Raw genomic sequence first — 9,317 nt, forward strand, 5'->3', positions numbered from 1 at the left:
AGAGAAAATTGCCAAGACGGTGAACATCAAAGACTGCGTGTGAGTCAGACAATTTTCATTGTTTCAAAGATAATAGCTTTCAGTATTTGATAGGGCACTGTGATTTGTGGTTTGTGTACCAGTTTCTTCGAGATATCTTTTACAATTCCTTGACACTAATCCATTTATGGAAAGTACTACTGGGATAATTTCAACTTCAGATAATTTATATGTAGATATTTTAATTTCCCTTTTCAGTCCCACATAGTTTTATAAAACCTTCTGCTTTGCAGCTTTAATACTGACATCCATCAGCTGGTCTCATGGTAGCTCCTGACAACTCCTGTTTCCTCTTCCTTCTTTCAGTACACCTAATGGGCCCAATCCTTAATGAAGCCTCTCATCTGCAAGGAATCGGACTTCTGCAAGCACACAGATTTGACTTGGAACATGCATGCTCATTGCCACAGGTCAGCCCTAGAACATATGGCAGGCCTTACTCTCAGTGCTGGAAAATCATGCCAGATGCCACAGGACTGGGATAAATCTCCAGGGAGACTTCCAACTGTGCCTGTGCTGAACTCTAGAAGCTCTTAATGTAGTTTCATTACAGGGGTGATGGGAGCTGTAGTCCAGCAACATCTAGAGGAGGGCCATGGGTTCAGAGTTCCTGATTAAGCCAAAGGAAGCTGTATACTGAAGTTTCTTGCATGCATGCACCATCACTCTTGTTGAATGCATGCTTGTTGGATGCATGTGAAACAAAATGTCACATACAGCTTCCTTCAACTGGATCAGGAACTACCTGTGCATAGTAGAATCTAGGTTGGGTGGGTGCAATCTAGAATGCACATGACACTAGAGAGGATGTTATATCAGGACAATGCAGGCATTTCAGACCTGGAATAATCTGCAGTTTCCAGGGAACCATTGTAGTATCTCACCTAGAGGTCTGATCATGACCACTGATGCTGTATTGAATGGCTACAGCAGTTGGGGAAAGGCAGTTAGCTTAAGATTAGAGTACATGCTTTGCATGCCAAAGGTCCCAAGTCCAATCCCTGGTGCCTCCATGTATATTGAGGTAGAAACCCCTACCTGAAACCCTGTGGAGCTGTTGCCAGTCAGTGTTGATAATACTGAGTTAGATGGACCATTGGTCTCATTTGCTATAAGGCAACTTCCCATGGGAAGGAGCTGTCAGCCAGCAGCTGCAACATTGGAAGCAGCTTTACTGCCACTGGGCCATGAGTTCTCAAGCATGTTTGGAAGCGTGCTACAACTGTAGGGGTCCTGCAAGAAAGAGCAGGTGCTTAAATGATGAGGCATGGGAGCCTCTAGTGGACAATGCCTGGCTCCTGTTTCTGGAATGGTATCAGTCATGAAACAGCTGGGGAAAGCAGATGGGTGGAGACAAAAGGGAAACGGGGAGAAAGGCAAAGCAGGTGAGCGAGATCTTCTCTTTAGGTACCAAATAGAAGGGCTTATTGCAGGAATTCTTGGATGCTGTAGACTCACAATCTCTAGCTGAGGTCTCTCGCCTCCTCTTACCTGCCATCCATTGGAAGGTAGCAGGGGTGCAGGTATGAGCAAAAAGTGGCGTTTGGGGAAAGGGAGAACTTGAGGGTCCCCTCTGGGCTTCTTCGGAAACAACTGTCTGTGATATATTCCCCGTCCGCATAGCACAACTGGATTAAGGAGCATGTCCTGGGCATGTGACCCTTGCAACAATTTCTTGTTCTTTAAATATGCCCTATAATAATTGAGCAGAAATACAGCAATTGACAGGATTAACAGCTGGCAATGTTAAAACACATTAAAATTTCTCCATCGTGCCCTGACAGCCTCTGCCCAAGTTGTAAATCTGGAAGTAACCATTGATTTTGGCAAGAGACCCTGGCTGTGCATAGACGATGGGATCCCCATTAACTCGTAATGCTCATTGTCCTCGGGGGACTAGTCGGCTGAAACCTGTTGGTTGCCTTTTTCTAAGAGGCTAGTAATTCCCCAACTAATGAAAATTATAATGCAGACGATAAGAGCTGTACATGTCATTTTTCTTTGCATTTGTGTAGCAAAATTCTGCTCTATTTTGATGCTAAATATCCTCTCAATATTCCAGCATGTGGCAATCATTTTATGTTCAACACCAATATTTTGACATGTGACAGTGTTTGTGTTTTCGTTGTTATTTATTTGATTAGATAACATGCTGCTGGTGTCGCACGTGGCTGCTACGGGGTGTGCTGATGTTGCACAATTTGTGAGTGCCTGGTCCCTTCATGGGAAATGTTATGGGTACTCGGGCCCCCAGGGTCCCAGGGAGTCAGCACCGATGGCACTGCCTGTTACTGCTGCCGCTGCCAGATAAAACCACAATATAAAACCACAAAATACATAATAAAAATTCAAACAAGAACACCATTAGCCAGTGTGAAATGTTGCACAAATCCAAAGCTTTTTGCTAAATTTTAAAATTTAGTTCTCAGATTTTGAAATGTTCACATTTTGGTATTTAGGATCCTTTTTTGCTTCCTCAAACACATTTTCTCCCTCTATTTGCTATTAAACTTTATGCTTATGAGAACAGGTTCTCAGTCCTGTTGTAGGAGGGGTGGGTGGTGGGTGGGGATTCCTGGTTCCTGGCTCCCTGGTGATCCAAATTTTTGCTACAGAGATCATGAAGCCTCCCTCCTGCACTTCCTCCCAGCTGGAAAATTCCTGGGAGATGAAGAAATGCTTATAGTGGATAAGCTCCATCTTTGTAATTAGACAGGTTGCCTGTGGTTGCCATGGCACCAAAGGCAGGGAGTGGAGCTGTGTATCATGGCAGTGACTTGATGGCAGTAAGCCCATCGGCAAGGTGGACAACTGTTACTATATAGATGGAGGCCCCTGCATCTGATTCCTAGCTAAGAACCCCAGTCTATCTAAGGACTATGAACCTGAAAGCTTCAGAGGAACCCAGTGCTACACCAGCCCAACAAGGCTAGACGCTTGCCTTAGCAAGGCAGGGCTCTGATGTCAGATTCTGCTGTCACTCTGGGATCAAATTTGCATGCCTCTGAAACGTTGTTCATATGCTGTAGGGCCTAGCTGTCTTGCTGGAGGGGTGTGTGTGGTGTAGTGGTTAGGAGCGGTAGACTCATAATCTGGTGAACTGGGTTCGTGTCTCCACTCCTCCACATGCAGCTGCTGGGTGACCTTGGGTCTTCTTTGAAGTCTCAGCCCCACTCACCTCACAGAGTGTTTGTTGTGGGGGAGGAAGGGAAAGGAGAATGCTAGCTGCTTTGAGACTCCTTTGGGTAGTGATAAAGTGGGATATCAAATCCAAACTCCTCCTCCTCCTCCTCCTCTTCTTCTTTTAGCCTTGCTTTGGATAGATGCCACAACTCCATTCTGCAACAATCATGCAGTTGCCTGTCACAAAAAGGATGTAGGGTTGCCATATCTTGATGAGCAAAAAAGGAGACAGCCTGAGCCGCTGCCGGCCCAAGCCAGGGATGTAGCTCCACCCCCACCCCATGATTAGCACAGCTGAGCAACTGGGTGCCCCGACTGTGTGGAGCTCCTACTCATGAGCAGTTACTTGGGGGGGGGGGTATTTCTCTGCAGGAGCGGAAATGTGGCCACATAGATAAAAGCAGAGTCCCACTCCTCCATCAGCACGTCAAGGACCTGCACATGAGTAGCTCCAGCTGTTTTTGGACTACAACTCCCATCATTCCTAGCTAGCAGGAGCAGTGGTCAGGGATGGTAGGAACTGTAGTTCAGAAACAGCTGGAGACCCAAGTTTGGGAAACCTTGCCCTGGTGTATGCATTTTTGTTCTCATTACCTGGCTGGAGAGCCGCATTGCAAAACAATGTGAAATTTGATGGATGGCTGTGTTTTGGTTCACATATTGTTTTAGGGAAGTGCAAATTAGGTAGATTTGCCTTTAAATGCAAATTTAATTAGATAGATTTTCTTTAATCCCTAATGCTAAGCGCCAAACATCAGATTTTCCCAGCCCTGCCATTTAAAGCTATCTATCATTCTGCCTTGCCTCCTTTTTGTACCCTTTTTACAACGCCCCCATGCCCTGATCTACCCTTACTGTCAGCCCCTTTAGTCCTGCTCCTCCCTGACCCTGGGACAGCCCTCCCTGTCCACAAAGCATCTTCCTTCCTCTCCTCCTTCAAAGCCCTCTCCAAACCCCCTCCATCTTCAGGCCCCTCTTTCCAGAACCTCCCAGGCCACAGCATGAAATTTTATGACTTCAAAAGCTGTTTTCTATGTGTGCAGCAAAGTGTACTAGAGAAATTAATTAGTCACTAACAGGCCACCTGCCTGGCTATTAGCAATAGGCAGTTCCCATGCTTAAAGTGAGCTAGGTAATGAATAATGATTATTTCTATTATGCGGAAATGCAGGGCCTGCGGTATTAACATTTAAAAAAAGAAGCAGAAGCAAAATCAAGGGGCTTCTATTAAGACAGAGTGCCTGCCGTCTGCTTTGTGGATCAGCCTGTTCTTAAAGGTATATTTTCTTAGGAGTGGGGGTCCTTCCTGTCTGATGCCTCAAGCCTCCCCCCCTTTAATAAAGCAATCTACCCTGGGTTCACTTGCCAAGGACACCTAGACTCTTAAGTTGCCTGTCTGTGGTGAAGCCAACAGCAAGCTCTTCTTGCAGCTGGGAGACTCGAGTTGAGGTCCCGTCTAGAGACGGGGAGGGATTTGTGCAGTTTGGCCTCTAAACAAGCTCAAATTCCCCACTCAGGCACAAGGCTCACAGGACAACTCTCAGGCAGGCAGTCTCTCACCCAACATACTTCACAAAGTTATGGTTATTGTGAGGGTGAAATGGGGAGGCTGGAGTTCATTTAGAATCCTGATCTCAGCTACAAGGACCACAAATAAATAAAGAGGATAAAGTTGGGTTCTGTAGCAAGGAGATCTGTGCATAATGTCCTCTGACTTGACTAGTAGATCAATCTGCAGCTTTCTCCCAGCTGTAATTTATTCTATTTCCCCACCTAATCACAAGAGGAACAGCAAGGCGGTACACAGAACAGGGCAATAAAGTTGCCTGGTCAGGAGCATCCCAAACCCTGAAATGCCAGGCCCCAAACCTGAGACCTAAGAGCTTCCCCAGGGATACTTCCTCTCACCGCTGAGCCCTAGCGTCAGAGGAGGGAGCAAAGGAGGTCAGATCCTGTTATGTACTGAGTTGAATAGGATCCAAAATGCAGCAGTCTGATTGGTCCTAGAACAATAGGATTCAGAATGCAGCAGTCTGATTGGTCCTAGAACAATGCAGCAGTATGATTGGTCCGCAGGAGCAACCCAATCCAGCTCCAGGTGGAAGTGAATCCACAACCTGATTGGTCTACAGGAGAATCCCGGAATTATGTAGCCAGTCACATGCAGCCCATTGTGTAAATAATGTATATAAAGCAGATATTGTGGGGGAACTTCCATTCCTCCTCACCACTATGAATAAAGAGCATGAAATCCACTCTCGACTCTGAGTATCCCCATCCTGAGAGTATATGCATTAATTTGCAGCCAGCTCCTGCCAGTCTGAAACTTGAAAGGTAGATGCATAGTGTATGTGTGTATTTATGCAGTCTCACCCAACTGGAGAGGGCCGGGCAAACCTGGAGGTCTGGCAACACCATGTGGCAGCCCCACAACAGCCTCCCTGGCAAGATGGCTCTGCTCACTCACTTCCCTGCTCTGAGAACATCTCTCCCTTTAGATCTCCACAGCAGCAAGAGAATTTAAGCTGCCCAGAGGGGAAAGGATGTTGGGAGAATGCTGGGAGTCAGCCACCTTGCCTATTAGCGGGAAAACATTTGTCCTCCAAGCCTTGGTGTGTCTTGTCTGTGCAACCTCCTGGGCCTTGTCTGTACACAAGCAGGCATCAGTAGCAAAGCACCCCAGCGGTTGGGGGAAGCGCCATTAATTAGCAAACACAGTCGCAGCGGCAGACGGAGCACATAGGCCTCGCATGATCGACAAAATCCTCTGCTTGTTACTGTGGCTAAGATGTGTGAACACACACACACCTCCAATTGACCTTTATCGGGACTGGAATAGAATAGATTGACTTGTGCTTGAATTTTCTCCTGTGGTTCCCCCTCCTCATTCCACCATTCTCCATCAATTATCTAGAAAACAAGTCGAAAAGAAATTCCCATCTCTGGAAGTCACGGGGGGGGGGGGAGAGGACTCTTCTGCTCAGGTCCTGCTTGCTGTTTGCTTCTTGGCCACTGTGAGAACAGGAGGCTGGACTAGATGGGCCACTGGTCTGATCCAGCAAGCTCCTCAGGTGATTTTATGTTGGTATCAAAGGGGAGAGGAAATGTCATTGAAATTCTTGTGGTGGGGTACAGGATTTTTGTTCTGCTTGCTTTACTTTTGAGGTAGCTAAGGGAAGAAGAGTTTCGATTTGATATCCCGCCTTTCACTCCCTTTAAGGAGTCTCAAAGCAGCTAACATTCTCCTTTCCCTTCCTCCCCCACAACAAACACTCTGTGAGGTGAGTGGGGCTGAGAGACTTCAGAGAAGTGTGACTAGCCCAAGGTCACCCAGCAGCTGCATGTGGAGGAGCGGGGAATTGAACCTGGTTCCCCAGATTACGAGACTACCTCTCTTAACCACTACACCACACTGGCACAAGCACAAGGGGTGCTTGTGGGTGTCTTTCCCTTCATTCTACAAACCATCTCACTAGTGATCTGAACTCTGCAGCCTTCCCAGAGGGCCACACTTCAATCAAAAAACCTAGAGGAAGACATCATGAGGTAATTTTTCCCATGGGGCTTTTTCAGATCAGGAAGTGCTGGTAGCCAGGGAGGCTGCGAAGCACCGGAGAAATATTTATTGGGAATTAAAACAGGCACACACCCCATACTTGGGCATCTCGCAATGATAAATTAAGATCAACCATCCAAAGTTACAAAGAACTGATCAATTGTTCTGAGAATGAGGTCAAAAGTAAAGTCCCTTTAGACAAAATAAAATACATTTTAAATTCCATATAAAATTTTTTCCTAAGAGAAAATTTGATATTTGGTTTTTTTAAAAAACACACGAAACAAAACTGGAAACTAATAGGAGATATAAACCTCAGAATGAATTTACATCTTCAAAACTTGGAATAGCAACATCTGTTAACTCAAAACATCTTTTTTTGAGACCAGAAGACTTTATGGAACAAGTCCTATAAAGTCCTATATTGATTGGTTCCTTGTAATACAGGCCTTAATTTTCCTTTCACTTTCTATTACCTCGTTGCCTTTTAATTCTACACTGTGTTCCCTCTAATATCAAAATAAAGCTGACATTCAAGGAAATAGTGGGGTAGATCCTTTGGTGGTGGTCCCTGCAGATTCATAATTGGTCTTAGACTGCTATGCCCCAAATCTTCTCAGTTGGATCACCAATTCCATCTGGATCACCAATTCAAAATGGAGCCAAGAAGAAGCATCAGCACACCTTTATCTGTCTGTATATGTTTATTTTAAAACAGGTCGAGGGAACTTTGTTTCCTCCAGCCCCCTTTCTCTGGCCCTTGAATTTTTCCCCAGACCACCCCCGACCAGCAGCTCTGCTTTGCACCCTCCTTGTGTGTTTTGGCCTGTCTGGGGAATTCGTTAGCTAAATGTCGCCTGCTTGCAAATGTGAACAAGAGAAAATGGAAATGTGCTTAACATTTTCCTGTCACAGGAGTGTGGGCTTTCTGATCACAGCATCTTAGAATGAAATTTGAGATGTCTTGATCATAAAATTTAGATTAGCAGTTGTGGTCCAGAGTTGGCATCTCATAAATCAGAACAGTGGCCGTCTGAAGGTGCCTGGTGTCGGGGATGGTGGAACTTCAGTGCTCAGCAGATGCATCTCCTTGCCGCGTCCTGTGAAAAAGCCATTTCCGACCTGGGAGGAGAGGGGGTTGCGGGCGGAAACCCCTCCCACATGACCCACACGGGGGCTGTGCTTGCTCCCGCATGATTAGGGAATCCCCGGGCATGTCGGCAACCCGGCCCGCCAATCGGCGGACCGGGGAGGCGTGGCCTGGCCTATTTAAGGCCGGGCCCGCCCGGGGCCCGCCCTCTTTGCCCCTTGCGGCGACCAACCGAAGTCCATAGCAAGGTCATAGCTAGCTAAACCTAAAGGGTGGGTGGGATGGGAAACCGCTCAGCTGAGTAGGGGCAAAGAGGGCGGGCCCCGGTGATGGCGCTCCTCCCCCTGCTTAACCCCTGCCAATGCCTAACCGCCACTCGAGCAACGCTCGCCGCCATTGGCAGGGGTTAATTGTTATGCAAATGAAGAAAGGGGGAGGAGCGCCATCACCTCCCAAAATGAATGGGTAGTCCGGTAGAGGACTCCGGGGGGCGTTGCCTTGTCCGAAACCTACAGAGGTAAGGGCCTCCGGCACGCCCCAGAGCGGTGACACCCATGGGATCCTAGTTGGCGTACTTCAACAGGACTCCCACGGCTTGTGGACAACCCTTCCCGGTCCCCATGCCGCGTAGTCGATAGGAGCCATTGCCTAAGGCCAATACCTTCCAATTCTGTAATCAATAAAGTTGTGGCCTTTACGCCCATTAAACTTAAATTCTCTGTCCAGTGTCTTCATTTCACATGGGGGAGGGTTCTTGCCACGCAACATCGTATGCCACACATTCACATGGTTTGGGCAGGTCACTATGGCTTTGGGTTCCATCAGGGATCTCTTGGTACAGATCTTTCATTTGCTGCTGTTGTTTTCAAGCAGAATTCACATGCTAAAAGCCCAGCTCTAACAGGACCTTCCCTCATGCCGTCTCTCCACAGCCCATCAGGCTGCAGGAGAGGAAGAGATGGAGCTGCAAGGCCTTTCCTTTGGCTCTGCTGAAAGTCCAGCTCCAACAGGACCACCCTCAAGCCATCTCTCTGCAGCCCATATTCCATCCAGCTTCAGGAGAGGAAGAGATGGGGCTGCTTCATGTGCAGTGCTAAGTTAGCACTCTGGTTTGTTTTCTCCTGTTGTGGCTCAAAGAGGAGAGGGGTTGGCACAATGGTGTTTATGGGATGTGGTGACTTTTGGCCCTCCCAATACACATTTAAGTAACTGCTTCAACTCTCCCTTCACCCAGGCACATAGTAGACAGGCAACTGGCAGCAGAGATGAGGCCCTGGTAGAGAATAATTTAACAGTCCCTCCTTGTTTCCTTACTGAAGGTTTACAGGAAAAGAAGGTCATCTCCTCAGATTCCTGACAGTAGAGCAAATTTCAGTCCCCAGTTCCTCAGGGTGGCTGCGGTGTCACCGTGATGCCCCTGCCATGCTACTCTTGAACCCCAGCCAAGCC

The sequence above is a fragment of the Podarcis melisellensis genome (genome assembly GCF_964234715.1).
Source record: "Podarcis melisellensis genome assembly, chromosome: 8".
Lineage (NCBI taxonomy): Eukaryota > Metazoa > Chordata > Lepidosauria > Squamata > Lacertidae > Podarcis > Podarcis melisellensis.